Here is a 14,509-nt window from a genome sequence, read left to right as displayed (position 1 = left end):
AAAAATAATTGATTCCACATGGTATTTTTCAAAGCCAAGTGTCAGCTAGCTTCTGAAATAAATAAAGCATGCTACATTATTATTATTATTTTACTAGTTGCACATAAAATGGGTATTATCGGTAATACTCATCTCTTTTACAATTCAGTGAAATGATTTGTTATACACAGATATCTCCCTTACCACATCATTCTACACCTACTTTGATAGATAACTGGGGTTGTTGTTTGTTTGTTTGTTTGTTTAATAATTTTGCCACTTTTAAGACATCAGTTGTATGTGACAAAAATTGAATCTGAGTACAAGATTTCAGATACTCAGAATTATGCCTGTTGTGATTTTGATGACAAATTTCTGCAGTATCAGTAAACACATTTCTGACTCTCATTCATTTAAACTTACCTTGACATTTTTCTTATTAGATTTATATTTCAGACCTTCTGAGTGTATCTACTGTCTTGATAATTGCTACATGCACAGTCAAACCAAATATGTGAGTTCCAGGACCAAGTAAAATTCTTCACTGCCCTACTAATGGGTCTGTAGAATTATAAGCAATATCTTCTTTGATTCTCATAAGGAAAATACAGTAGCTCATTGCATACTTACAAAGAAAAAAATACGAGAACACAAACAAATGGAATGCTAAAATGCTGTTGCTTATGGAAATATAAAAAATTGTCAGCAATAAACACAAAATCTCAGACATTTTGCTTAACAGCACCTCCTGCAAAACAGTGAGGGGGTTTTATCCTTGACACATTGGAATAATCTGTGTTAAACCCCTGGGGAAATGCAGAGAAGATAGCAGCCAGCTTGCTTCACTTCCTTATCTGAATCCCAGAGAACATTAGAAATCTTACAGTGAAAAGCTGAAGTACATTACACCAAAATCCCCAGGCAAATATTTTGCCCAGAACCTTAGCTTAAATCAAACATCTTCAAAGAATCTTTTTCAAACTCTTTCTCACATCGAGGTATTCTTGACACAAATCTTCTTACCTGAAACACTATCCCATGTTTTATTTCTTCTATATAATATAAGACGTGGTCATCTTTCACATTTTCTGTATATCATAATTTTGATATCCTGTAATTGTTTATTAATAACAGTAGTAAAAATAGCAAGAATAACCACAATTTTAGATCATATTTTAAAGATTGTTATAGGAGCTCTTTGTCAATCCATAGAGATGATTCCCTGCCACAAAAAACCAGCAAGCTAATTTGAAGACTAAAGGAAAACTGAGAAAACCTAATTGTGAAAATAATTTTGAATATCTGAAACTCTCTCTATAGCTGTGTAGTCATTTGTTTATATTTTAGATAGACATAAAGGACTTTAAGTTAATATTTTTCTATTTTATATGACACATATATTCTGTGTATGTTACTTCATTATGTATTTCTAGTCTTTGTTGCTAAGCCCATTAACATCTAATGGCAGCTGTTCCCCACTCTTTGACATCTCATCCTTGCATATAACTCCTCATTTACTACTAACTCTCCTCAATTCTCAGTTTCCTCTTTCCCACGCTTCAGTTCTATTGAATTTTGAAAGCCAACCACTCCATATGCTGAGATGCATATTAAACTTCTGTCATTTTTTTTTCTCTCACATTAAGTCACATCTTATGCTTCTGCTTCCCAGGGAGCCACAAGTTAACAAAAAAATGCTCACAGATCAGAGCAGATAACTCGAGATAATGAACTTTTTTGGAGAATGTCATGTACTAGTGCTACTGTACACTGTGCTATTAAAAGCAGGTAAGAATAATTATTTCTGCTTGCAAATTGTTGCTCAGCTTCAACAAAAGAAACATCGTAGATCTATCACTACTCTTTAATAACGTAAATTTATGAACTATCCCAGTGTTTTGCCATAAATCCTCCTCAGCTATGGCTTTGATGCTTATCTATTGCTTATATAAGTCTTACATAAATTTAACTCATAAGACAGGAAGCACAAACTACCTTGTGTTTGGTTACGTTCACTGAAAACACAGTAGAACCATATTGCGTGTGGGAACACAAATGTTTAAAATACTTAGCTCTGCATAATTCTGGTCCTTTTGCTTTATGTATGCACGTGAGTGCATTTACATTTCTTTGTGGCTTACTGGAGGGCTAGGTATTTTAAAGGAAGACATTATGACTGTGTTTTCCACCTTCAGGTAGACATTGCATGTGGAAGAGGGGATGATGAGAAAATCTTTTTGATGATAGAGACTGCCAGGGAGTCATTAGAAGCTCATCTGCATTTACCCAATATTATGATTATTGAATTTGTTGCTTTAACAGGTAGCACGGAGTCTAGACCTGAAGAAAATCAGGATGTCTGGGAGCTTGGGCTGACTCCTCCAGAATGATAAAAATTGCTATTTGGAAAACCGACGTATGGCCTTTCCTGAAGAGTGTGTTGATGCAACATGACTCTGGCTCAGACACGTTCTGATCCAGCTTTTAATACCTGAACAAAAGTAAGGTCTAGCCGTATTTTTCCAGTAGCTTCTGTCATTACTGTATCTGAATCAGATGCTTAATTCATCGATGAAAAAACACAGATAGAACATCATAAGAGATTTTGAAACTGACTTTCTGTTTTAAAACCCATAAAACTGTAAAGATCTCACATTTTCTACTAACAGAGTATCAGATTAGCAACAGCTATATTGTAATTCCTTATCTGAATACCATTTTGAATGTGTTGTGTGTTTCTGTGTTTGCATATAGAAACATGTTTAACTGCACTTTCTCGAATTCTTTTTCAAATTATGGTGGTGAATTCAAATCCATACAACGTACAACTTTCGGATGAATACTGCATTTTTAAGATCTCTACATGACATGAAGAACATTCTTTAAAATAAGCAATGAATAAGAAAAAGTACAAACTGAGGTAGGAATATAAATTAGGAGTTAAAGGAACCTAACCTTGCAATGACTTGATCATTATGAAAGGGATCACAAATACCTGCCAATGAGTATTTCATGGCTGTAAACATTGGGGCTGCCAATGTGTTATTTACATCTGAAGAAAACTGAAAATGGGAGATAATGGTATGTAATTTTGAAATAACACAGACTGAATATGAAAGGTTTCTCAGCACCACCAGCTATTAGAATTTTGAATTGCCCTTTATGGAAAGTGACTGAAACCTTATTCTTTTGGAAGTTAAAAGCAATGAAGGAGAAAATCCTTGAAGATGACTTTAAGGACTCAGGCCCTGTTGGCTGTAGACTGCAGTAGAGCCTTTTATAGCTAAGTGGGTATTTCCTTTCCCCTCGTTTTTATTTTGTTGAAAAATTCTGGCCCTATTTCTATTAATAATCTCGGTATAATACTTTTCACTCTTTTTTGAAATCCAGGACTGCGTCTGTATCAAATGCAGCAGATTGCAGGGATATCCAAGCTACCTTTGAACAATGTAAGAAGGCAGAGTGAAGCAGAAGATCCAGGATAATGCTGCTGTCCTATTGCTGGCACATTAATCACTCTGATAGGTCTATATGGCACAGCACTGCATTTGCTCTTACACCTGAGAACGTTAACAAAATTTCCCTACTGCACAGGGAAAATTCTTCTAAAATGTTTCTGATCTTCAACATCCTTACAGCTAAAATAACTGTCATTCAGTCCTCTTTACTTTTAACTATGAAAATCAGTCATGAACAGAAGACAGATTATGTTAGCCAAGATCTGATACACTCCTGGGAATTTTTATGGAAATATCAACTCCTCACAATGTCCTAAAACGCAACACAGAAGCAGGGGGGAAAAAAAAAAAAAAAAAAAAAAAAAAGAGGATTAAAAAAAATTTGAAGAGGAATGATTTCCCCTTTGCATACTGCTGAACAGGACAGTTAGCTGAAAAACACAGTATTCTTTTAAAAGCATCAAAATAGTACTGCAGTCCTTGAAAATATTATGTAATACATTCTGCAGCTTTATTTCTTTGCAAACAGGGGATACTTCTTTATGATTTTTATCACTGCAAATTTTTTCAAAGTAAAAGAAGTATTGCTTTGTGTTCTTGTTTGCTTTTATCTACCATGAACTTCAAGTATTTTACACTGAACTTCAATCAACACAACCTGTTCTAAAATGCTGTAAGCTAGAACTATGAGAGGTAGGTTTTTGGGGGCAGCAAATACAAACATCCAATACAAGTAATTTATTCCAGCAAAACTAGCACAAATATTATCTAGAAAAGAAAATTTAAATACTCATAATGAAATTATTTAAGAGGAATTACTTTTTTCTACAATCTACAATTATTACTCTTATGAAGGATACTATCCTAAGACTGTATGTTTAGGAGGCCAAATTCAAAATAGGATGTTTAAAATTTCTAAATCAATATCAGATTAAAGGATCTAAAAAAAGACATCATTTTAAAACAGAAATCCAATTTTCTTGCTGGATCACCAACCCAGAAAAGGTTAAGCTGGTAAAATATAAATCTTTATTCGGGGCTCTTCTAAGCTACTGAAGGCAGAACAAGTTGTTGCCTAGGACAACAAAATATTTAGTGACTATTTATTTTACCTGGTTTTGTAGAGAATTTGTGGGCTGTGAGGACAGGTTATTTTCTAGCTTTTTAAAGGGAGCAAGAAGTCTTGGGTTGGTCTGCTTCTGCTGTGATCCTTGGAAAGGAGATCACATTCTGAAACCTGAAATATGAACCTTCTTATAGAACACTAAGATTTTAGACAGAAAATCAGATGATGAGGCAATTTATTTGCTGCGTGAATGGAGGGAGATTTTGTTAGGATACTTCAGAGACAGTACCCTCTCTGGCACTAGGCAGAGTAGGTTGCTTTAATAAAAAGATTATCTTGCATTATGAATCAATCATTTGTGCTACCTAGTGTGTTACAGGACAAGAAAATGATCCTGCAGGTGGAACACAATAGGTGCTAAAATTGCTCAGCTTTGATTATTAGTGCTAAAAATTGCTGCCAATCACTACCTGATTATAATTTGTTTTGAAGAGAGTATGGGGCAGAGGGAAAGAATAAAAGAGAAAAAGAAGGGAAAAAAAGCTCTGGTTTTACCTCAGAAAAGAGATAAAAATGATTGTTAAAAAACTATACCATTTTGATATGACTAAAATCCTTACACTTAAAAATAAATGCAGGATATGGGAAACTTATTAAAAGAAGCATTTCAATGGCTAGTTTTACTGATCACACATGGTTATTTTACTATCACTTTTTAATCAGAAAACAATAATTTTTAAATTATTCCCATAATATAAAGAATATATAGAATTAGGGAAATGATTTCAAAGTACTTATATAATGTCTTCTATTTAAATAACCTCTAGTGCAAAATGACACCAGATGGATTACAAAAGAATCATTATACTACCAAAAACTAAATGCCATGAAAATGTTCACAGTGCAAAAGCTTTCTCTTTCTTTCTTTATCATATTGTATTGTAAACTGAATAAAGCGCTGTATTTGAACCAAAAGAAGCGTTTTTCCTCCCACTTCTCCTGAGTCTGAGCACTGCCATGATCCAAGGCAGGAGTAGGAAGAGGTAAACTGTGTATGATTTGAAAAAATTGCCATGGTTTATGTCATCTCCTGATCTTTTGCAAGTGACAGTATAGAGGAAAGAGGATGAGGTATCAAAAAAGTATTTTGTATTGTCATGAAGAACAGGTGGAAGTTTGCACATTAAAACACTCAAAGACAACGAGATCACTACCTATGCAAAATGTTACATGCAGAAACTATACATAAGAGTTAAACATGTTATGAAGTTACAATACTGGCACATGGATTTGTTGAGGAAAAAGAGCTTCCAACAAGATTTCTAGAAACAGCCACCACAATTCTACAACATAACAACAGTTTCTAAATGAACGGTAACATCCACAATCATTTAGGAACTAAGTGACTGAGGGAGCTGCTACCAGTGTTCCAAGCAGAAAGAATCTGACTGCAAAAAGAATAATTTTCAAATGCAAGATACAATGGAACAAATTTACTATATGATTGCAATTAACCAGTATTTCATTCTTAGAAAAAAACCAAAGATGTGCATTATTAAGGCTCTTCTGAGACCTCTGTGGGTGTCCTGGATGAACGAAATCTAAACAACTACTGTGTATGGAAAAAAAAATGCTATTTGTATAATATCTTGTAACTTTTTTGTACATGCAATGAACCTACTGATCCCATTTCAAAGGGAAATAGAGTAATTTAGAGTTATCCTTTGTATTTACAACTGTAGCAGCTAACATGTATTAATGTAATCTCATTTGCAGCATTGTTCTACTAACGTAGGAGCAACTGAGCAAATCCATACACATGTCTTACCTCATGAAGAAATAATGCATCATGATGAAAGCTATTCAGTTCCAGACCCATCTTCAGAGTATTTGATTTGAAATATATAAGCAGTTACCCTGTTGTCAAAAAAATGCTTAATATTTGTTCCTATTACTTACATTAAATAGGATAGTTTTGCAAACAGATGACCCAAAGAATTTGAACGGATATTGAAAGTTTCCTTCATATTTCCTCAAATCAATCAAGTTTATGCATCAACAAATTCAAAATTGTAGTTGTTTAACATAAAAAACCACCACAAATGCAGAAAAGATTTTCATAAATCTCTTATACATAGACTACTACTTTACTAATGAGTTAGAAGACCCAGTGTTCAGCCTGCCTGTCAGTGAATTTTCAAGATTCCCAGAAAAATTTCAAAGGCTAGAAATATCTGTTCCTCAGTACAACAGGCACATTTGTTTTTGCAGGATATCAGAGATATTCTCAAGCATTTTATGCTACCTAGAATCTTTGAAATACAAGACTTCTGGTTTTGCACCAGTACATCAACATGGTTGTCTCTAAAGAAGTAACGTTTACATTTGAAGTGTGATAGTCCATCATTTAGCTTGCTTGTGAATTCTTTACTTTCAATTATGTACATTTATATATAAATAAATATATACACATATACGTGTGTGTGCATGCCTACTTTAAAAGTATTGGTTCACATAAATTAACTGCAAGTACTTTCTTAATCAAGTACACTAGTAATATACTTCTGAATGTTTGAAAAGAGTGAACAAAGAAAAAGTCATACAGAGAATTTTATAAACTCAGCAGCTATAGAAGTTAGTTCTAATAACAAAATACCTAATAACTTGAGATCCTACACTCTATTGCTAATGCAGACTCATGGTCTTGAAAGCTCTTCTGATTATCAAAATTGTTGCAGCCATTTAGAAAGCAACCACAGGAAGATCTATGGGCATCTTTATCAGTCAGCAGTGTCTCTGGGAGATCAGAAGGGACTGTGGCTCTAAACACTTTTAGTTCTTTTCAGTGATCTGAAATCTAGCACAGGGCTCCGAGGTAGAGAGCAAAAGGAACAGGAATTGTAGATCTGCAGTTGCAATATCTGAGAATATGTTATTGAGATGTAGTGTTTCATTCCTCTTCAAAACCTGCCTCTGTGGAGTGGCACGCTTGGGAAATTAAGTAATACAAGAGAAGAAGAGTCACAGAGTAATTTGTCAAACAGAATCTGAAGGACAACCTTCCTAAGAAAAAAGGCACCTTTTGATGCCATAGAGCATGGGAAATTAAGCTGTCAAGTGAGCACTGTGCAAAATCCATCCATTTGGTGTGTATTAACCAATCAAGCTGTGAAGTTGCTATCTGCTTTGCTGGAGTAGACGGGTGGCTTGCTACGTGAGCCACTAACCTGGTCAAGGAATCTGAATGCAGTAGGGGGTCAATTTTTAAGTTCTTTAAGCAGAGAATACGTTGTACTGACATTGTAGGTGCACTAGTCAGCTAAGGCCTCATGAGATCTTGGAGAACTAAGTTCAATACAGTCATTTCTATTACTTAGAGCTATAAGCTGAAGCTAAATATGTATAAAGTAATTCTGACTTTGAAATTAGACATGTCTAGCTGGCACTGTGTATTGGAGCTGTACAGAAAAGGACTAGAAAGATACAGAACAAGGATTTCTGGAAGAATGAAATGGCTAAACGGACTAAGACTCTTCAGTTTGCAAATGAGATGGACAAAAGGAGAAATGATAGATGTGTGTAAAATGAACCACAGCACAGAAAAGATAAATAGAGAAGGAATTCTAGGATGAACTTGCTGAATTGCTAACAACTTTTCCCTTAAAACCTTCTTGTTATCTGATGACTGGAGATATTGAAAAAACTGACGCCAATTTTTGAAAAGAGTTTCATGGAAGATTCATGGAAATACTGGTCTCTAAAATGTCCCAGGCAAATTACTAGGAAATTAATAATGCATACTAGTAGTGGACGCATGGATAAATACGACCAGGAAGAGTTAAAATGACTGCATGTAAAGGCACCTCATATCTCAAAAGCCTGTTGGTGTTCTTTGAAACAGTCAAAAAGTATGTAGAGAAGGTTAATGACCTGCTTGATCTGCTTGTTGGACTGGATTTCTGAAGTCTTTTGATGAACCCAGTCATGGCATTAAGACATAAAAGGAGGTACTTTAATGGACAAATATCTGGTTAAACCAGGAGAAAATGCAGTTTTTAGAGTGGAGGAAGGTTCCTAGTGAATTCCTGAAGAGATCTGTGAATGGACCTCTGCTGTTCAATATAGTTATAATTTCCATAGGAAAGAAGACTAGCAGTAAGATCACAAAATTTGATGATGATAATAACTCATTCAAGGTAAAAAAAGACAAGAACCAGTTGGGAAGAACTGTCCCAATTCCAGAAGTCCCTGAGCTGAAAATTATTAATGATTAGAAGAATGCTATGCAGATAATTCATAATATGCTTGTTTTATCCCTGTAGCCTTCCCTGGTCATCTGTTTATGGCCATTTTTATAGACAGCACAATAGGTTAGATAAAGCCTCAGATCTGTTTCAGTATGGCCACTTTCATGTTCTTTCATTCCTACAGTACAAAACCTAGTGGGATGTAGTGAAATGCCCATGTAGCAGCTTTAAATAAAACTGAAGAATCCCTTTTTTTACAGAGTACATAACTAAATTAAATTGTGTGACTTATCAGCAATGTTGTGGAGGGTCCAAAGTATTTAGTTATAAACTAATGGAAAGCATTCCATCGGTAGCTATTTTCTCTCTCTGGTATCTTCGATCCGATCCTGAACAGTGATCATCATACCCTAATGTAAACCAGGAATGCAATTTGTGAGAGAGTATCAAGAACACTTGCCCAAACCCTCAAAATCTGGACAGTAATTTAGTTTAAGAAACCATGTGGTAAACATCCATTTTACAGAAGACAAAGACAGAATCATCCATGTGAAAGATGGGTATACAAAAATAGAAGCTCACAGTGCAGGATGAACTAATTGAGAAGAAATGTAAACCAGGCCACTTACATGTAACCCTCCTCCCAGGAGTTCAGCTGTCTGTGATTCAAGGCCTACTTTCAGTACAGCACAGCTGTGCAACTGTTCTCAGTTTTCTTCTGAGAAAATTGCTAGGGTGTGAGAAGGAGCTGTGAGAGAGTGCACAGGCTGGAAACATGAGAGATAAGAAAGGTGAAGTTGCAGACATAAGTAAGATTATTGAGACAGGGGAAACTGGTACCTCAAGGATTCAAGGATAACAACACTCACATGAAAAGGCATGAAATCACAAGGGAAAAAAGGGAAATCAGAAGACAGCAACTCGGTAACATCATAGATCAGCCTGTTCCAGGGAGCAAAAGAGGCCAGCCTTCCCCTACCTGAGTGATGACTACTTGGCCATTAGACTTAGTGACTCATTTGGTGGGGGCTGATTTAATGCCTAGTTCATTAGTCCTACAATGTAATGATGATAAATAACTTGCTTTATGCTTTTAAGCTGTTTATATCTTGCCTGAAGCTTCTCTTTGGTAAAAGTTCCCTGAAGAGAGTGAGTCCCCGAGGGGGAGGGTTACGTAAGTAATCCAGAATAACAGACAAGAATAATATGATTAGTCATGTAGAAGAGCATTTATACTTTACAGCACAGGTGAACACTTTAGATGGGTTAGGGGATTTCAGAACATAGTGGGATTTTTTTCAGCACATTATATATATTTAAAAAAAGTTCCATGTAGCTACAGCATCAAATAAATGATATCTGAATCTGGGTACAGAAACTGATCTCTCTAATGAGCCAAGAAACCTGGGAGACAAACTAGAAGTGTTGTGAAAGCCAATGCTGGGAGAAGGCATTCTGAATACTTACAATCGCAGGATAAGGAAATTAGAACAATGCTTCCCAGGAAGCACATACCTGAGAAAATAATGAAGTAGATGGATCTGGAAAAGTTCTTGATCTAAATGACAAATGAACTAGTGAAACAGAATCTAAATTTCAGAGGCTGGCTTGTTGAAAAAGGACTCAGAATTCTAGTGGGAGCTTGCAAGAAACACAAAAGAATAACTTAAAATTACTCTTCTGATTCAAATGCTTTAAGTAACTGCTGATTGATTGTGCTTGAAGAAACACACACTTTATACATGTAAACGTAAAAGTCTGAAAGAAACTGGCATGTAAGTTAGAGCAGACATTACCTTGCTGGAATAGAACAATTTGCAATAAATTGCAGGAAGCTGCATATTAAGTTTGTTTCTTAATGCCCATGAGGGAGCTGGAAGACCAGAAAAGCTGAGGGAAGATGGCCTCTGGTGCCTAAGACCTTCTCCCTCACAGAAGCACAGAATCACAGAGTGGAAGGGGTTGGAAGGGACCTGTGGACATCACTTAGTCCAACCCCCCTGCTAAAGCAGGTTTGCCTAGACCAGGTTGCACGGGGTCACGTCCAGACAAGTTTTGAATATCTCTGGAGAAGGTGACTCCACAACCTCTCTGGGCAGCCTCTCTCTTATGCTTGGCATTCTCCTCAAAGGATTTTTTAATGTGCTTCTCTAGATGTTAAGTTCCAAAAATGGTAAACAGTGGTGGAAATGCAGTAACAACTGTTCTTTTTAGGAAGATAAGAAGATTCAAACTCTGATCATTCCAGAGTCCTATGGGAGTAAGGGGTAACATGCAAAGGTAAACTTTAATCATAGAATCATTTAGTTTGGAAAAGACCTTTAAGGTCATTAGGTATAACTGTAAACCTAATAAACCTAGCTGCCAAGTCCCACTGAACAATATCCTTAAGTGCCACATCTATACATCTTTTAAGTACCTGCAGGGATGGTGACTCAACCACTTCCCTGGGCAGCCTGTTCCAATGCATTATATCCCTTTCAGTGAGGAAATTTTCCTAATATTCTGTCCTCCCCTGACACAACTTAAGGCTGTTTCCTCTTGTCCTATCACTTGTTACTTGGGAGAACAGACCAACCCTCACCTCACTACAACCTCTTTTCAGGCAGTTGTAGAGAGCAATGAGGTCTCCCCTCAGCCTCCTCTTCTCCTGGCTAAACAACCACAGTTCCCTCAGCCGCTCCTCATAAGACCTGGTGTCCAGACCCCTCACCACTTCCATTGCCCTTCTCTGGACACGCTCCAGCACCTCAATGTCCTTCTTGTAGTGAGGGCCCTAAAACTGCACACAGTATTCGAGGTGCGGCCTCACCAGTGCTGAGTACAGGGGCACGATCACTTCCCTACTCCTGCTGGCCACACTATTGCTGATACAGGCCAGGATGCTGTTGGCCTTCTTGGCCACCTGGGCACACTGCTGGCTCATGTTCAGCCAGCTGTCAACCAGCACCCCCAGGTCCTTTTCTGCCGGGCAGCTTTCCAGCCACTCACCTCCAAGCCTGTAGCGCTGCATGGGGTTGTTGTGACCCGGCACTTGGCCTTGAACTTCATACAGTTGGCCTTGGCCCATTGATTCAGCCTGTCCAGATCCCTCTTAAGAGCCTTTTTACACTTAAGCAGATCAACGCTCGTACTAAAGCTAATCTTCTTAGCATCTCTGTATGTCAGCAGGGAATGACAAACTCCCCTAGGAGGCAATCCAGCTAATTAACCATAATTTAACCACCCTGAATAATCCTCTGGATGATCCGTTCTTTCACCATCCTTTATAGTTTATGAAGGGAATTTAGGAAGGCTAGCTTCATTCAGCTGCAGGGAGACTTTGAGAATAAGCTTTCTTCTTTCTTCCAAAAAATGAAATGTTTGTTTTGACAACTTAATTGAATAGATTTATACTCCAAAGTAGAAGAAAAGTATCTTGGTCAGCATCACACATGGAAGTTCAGAGGCACGTGATAAATAAAACTCACAACAGTATATTGAGATGCATTATGATAAAGGATGATCTTAATACTAGTTTAGATCTAGGAAAAAAATCTAAAACTTCCTGGAATTCATCTTCATCCACAGGCATGTGAGTTGATGATCACAAAAAGTGTAGAAAGAAGACAAGAAAGCATTTTGATTTTTTTAAGATGTAAAGAAGAGCTTGTGAAAAATTAAATGTCCCCTTCTTTCTGTCCTTTCAGCTATGCTAGTTTATCTAGTAGAAGATATTACCGCTACCTTCAAATCTGTTTCTACCCCTCTGGAAGCCATGGATGAGTTTCCAATGGCTTAATGGAAAGAAGCACGAAATATGAACTAAGGGATTCCTTGCACCAAAGCAGGAATGGCCTTTATGTCAAATTCAGTATCTGCACCTGTTTAAACTGATGGCTAAAATGAAAAAATTATCATATCTGTAGCCCTTGGTACATTTTTATCATGCATTTGGCATAAGTGTAAATGAAACTTCTTGCTCCATCTACAACTTAAGTAACAAGAGCCACCAAACCAAGGGTACTCTGAATTTTGTTCAGGATGTTGAATCTGTTTTTTCTCTTATTTTTCAAGTGCCTGATTCTGACCTACTCAAGTCAGGAGTCCTATTCCCGAGTTAGGGCTTTGACCCTTATGCATTCCCTTATGAAAAACTTTCTGTAATAAGCTCTTGCTTGCCATTGCCTGAATGGGAAGTGAGACCTTTGAAATCAATTTCAGACAGCAGGCCTGCTGGTCAGAGATAAGTATCTTGTTCTGCCAAACTGCACAATGCTTCAAACCAATTTCTTGTCCATTTCTGAAAGATTCCCCTCAATTGAAACAGAAAAATAACAGTAAATACTTTCCTAAGCTACGGATTTTCTCAGTTAACATTATAACATTACAGGTAGCTACTACTGATTGAGGGGAATCATATATTGACTGGACTAAAATAGAAGTTCTGAGAACGTAGAACTGTGTTATTTACCACGCTCTTGAACAACATAATCCAATATTATATCAGGTGGGAGAAATTTTTATCTTTATAGGTATCTGTATCTATACAAATACTTAAACAACTGTTTAACAGCTTCTTCTTGCAACTCATGGCAGAACAGAGTGTTTTCCCAAGAAGTACAAGCCTTCAAAAAGAACATGAAGCTAAGCTTTAAAATTAGAGGGATATATACTGGACTGGTTCATGCTAATTTTATAGAAGTGTATTCGTGTTAACTTCAGTACAGGTACTTCCCTTTTCATAAGTTTAAGCAAGTTTGGAATCAAACCACAAGCCTTTAATGAGGTTTTAATGATCCACTTGGGGGAGCTAAAGGGTAATTTGTTTCCAAATTGGTTATGGCAAAATGTTTGGGATGGAAAATTAAGTTACAGAAGACAACGTGAGCAGCGTCTTCCACTTTTTTCAACTCAGTGCTTGTTGTTAATCTATATTAGCTTCTGCAGCAAAGGGTCCTCAGTTCTCATTAAAATTCCAGCCACTTATAGAAAAAAGAATCACAGTTATAAATAACTTAGCAGCAGACACCCATAATAGCATCAGTCATATCCTGACTTCAGTTATACACCTACAACATACACTGAATGCAACAGACATAACATGGAAGGCAGAGTTTAGTCTTTACTGTTACTCTATATTTTCGTGCTGGTTAACACTAACTGTAATGTGACAGCAAGAAAATAAACTCTAACATGCAATGGTTTGTCTTTCACTTAATATGAAATACCTCCTCCCCCCCCCCCTTTCTTTTTTTTTTCTTTTCTTTAAATGCCTGGGCTATGCCTGCTTGCGCCTCATACACCCGTTACTGTGTTCAAACACGACTTCACACCATCATTATAATCTCCATTTCTCCAGCCTCGGACACACTGGGAACTGTTTCCCAGTATAAAGCTATATCAGCTGCTTTATCTTACGTTTGATTGCCTATGGTTACTGGTAGCCCTTTGACTGCTCTGGGGGTCAGGCGCTAGTTAGAGGCATAGATGCAGTATCTCCCACATTGGAAGGAAGAGCACAGCCTTTTGTCTGTGGAGAGCCAATAAAATATGATATTTGTCTTTTCTCCATGTAGGGATTGCCCTAAAGTCCAGATAAACTGACAATATAGTTGATTTCAAAAGCCACAGCAGATCCAAAGCTATAACCATCTATCTTTCATAAAAGGAAACAACTCAGTTTCAGACATATAACTTACACGAAAATTCCATTGGCAAAGATGTACTGTCAATGTCTTCACTGCAACAGTACAAACCTCATCTCATTCCAAATTACT

At 36.8% G+C, this 14,509-nt stretch overlaps 1 protein-coding gene across 15 annotated transcripts in view; it reads right to left on the bottom strand.

Annotated features, from left to right (window-relative positions):
- The window catches only part of ANKS1B (ankyrin repeat and sterile alpha motif domain containing 1B), a 452,709-nt gene that overhangs the window by 139,799 nt on the left and 298,401 nt on the right, over window positions 1-14,509 (bottom strand). The gene's annotated exons all lie outside the window — the stretch shown is intronic.

Source organism: Leptosomus discolor, chromosome 1 (assembly GCF_034619465.1).
Source record: "Leptosomus discolor isolate bLepDis1 chromosome 1, bLepDis1.hap2, whole genome shotgun sequence".
Taxonomy (NCBI): domain Eukaryota; kingdom Metazoa; phylum Chordata; class Aves; order Leptosomiformes; family Leptosomidae; genus Leptosomus; species Leptosomus discolor.
Note: the sequence above shows the minus strand (reverse complement) of the source record. Positions and strands in the feature narration are given on the sequence as shown.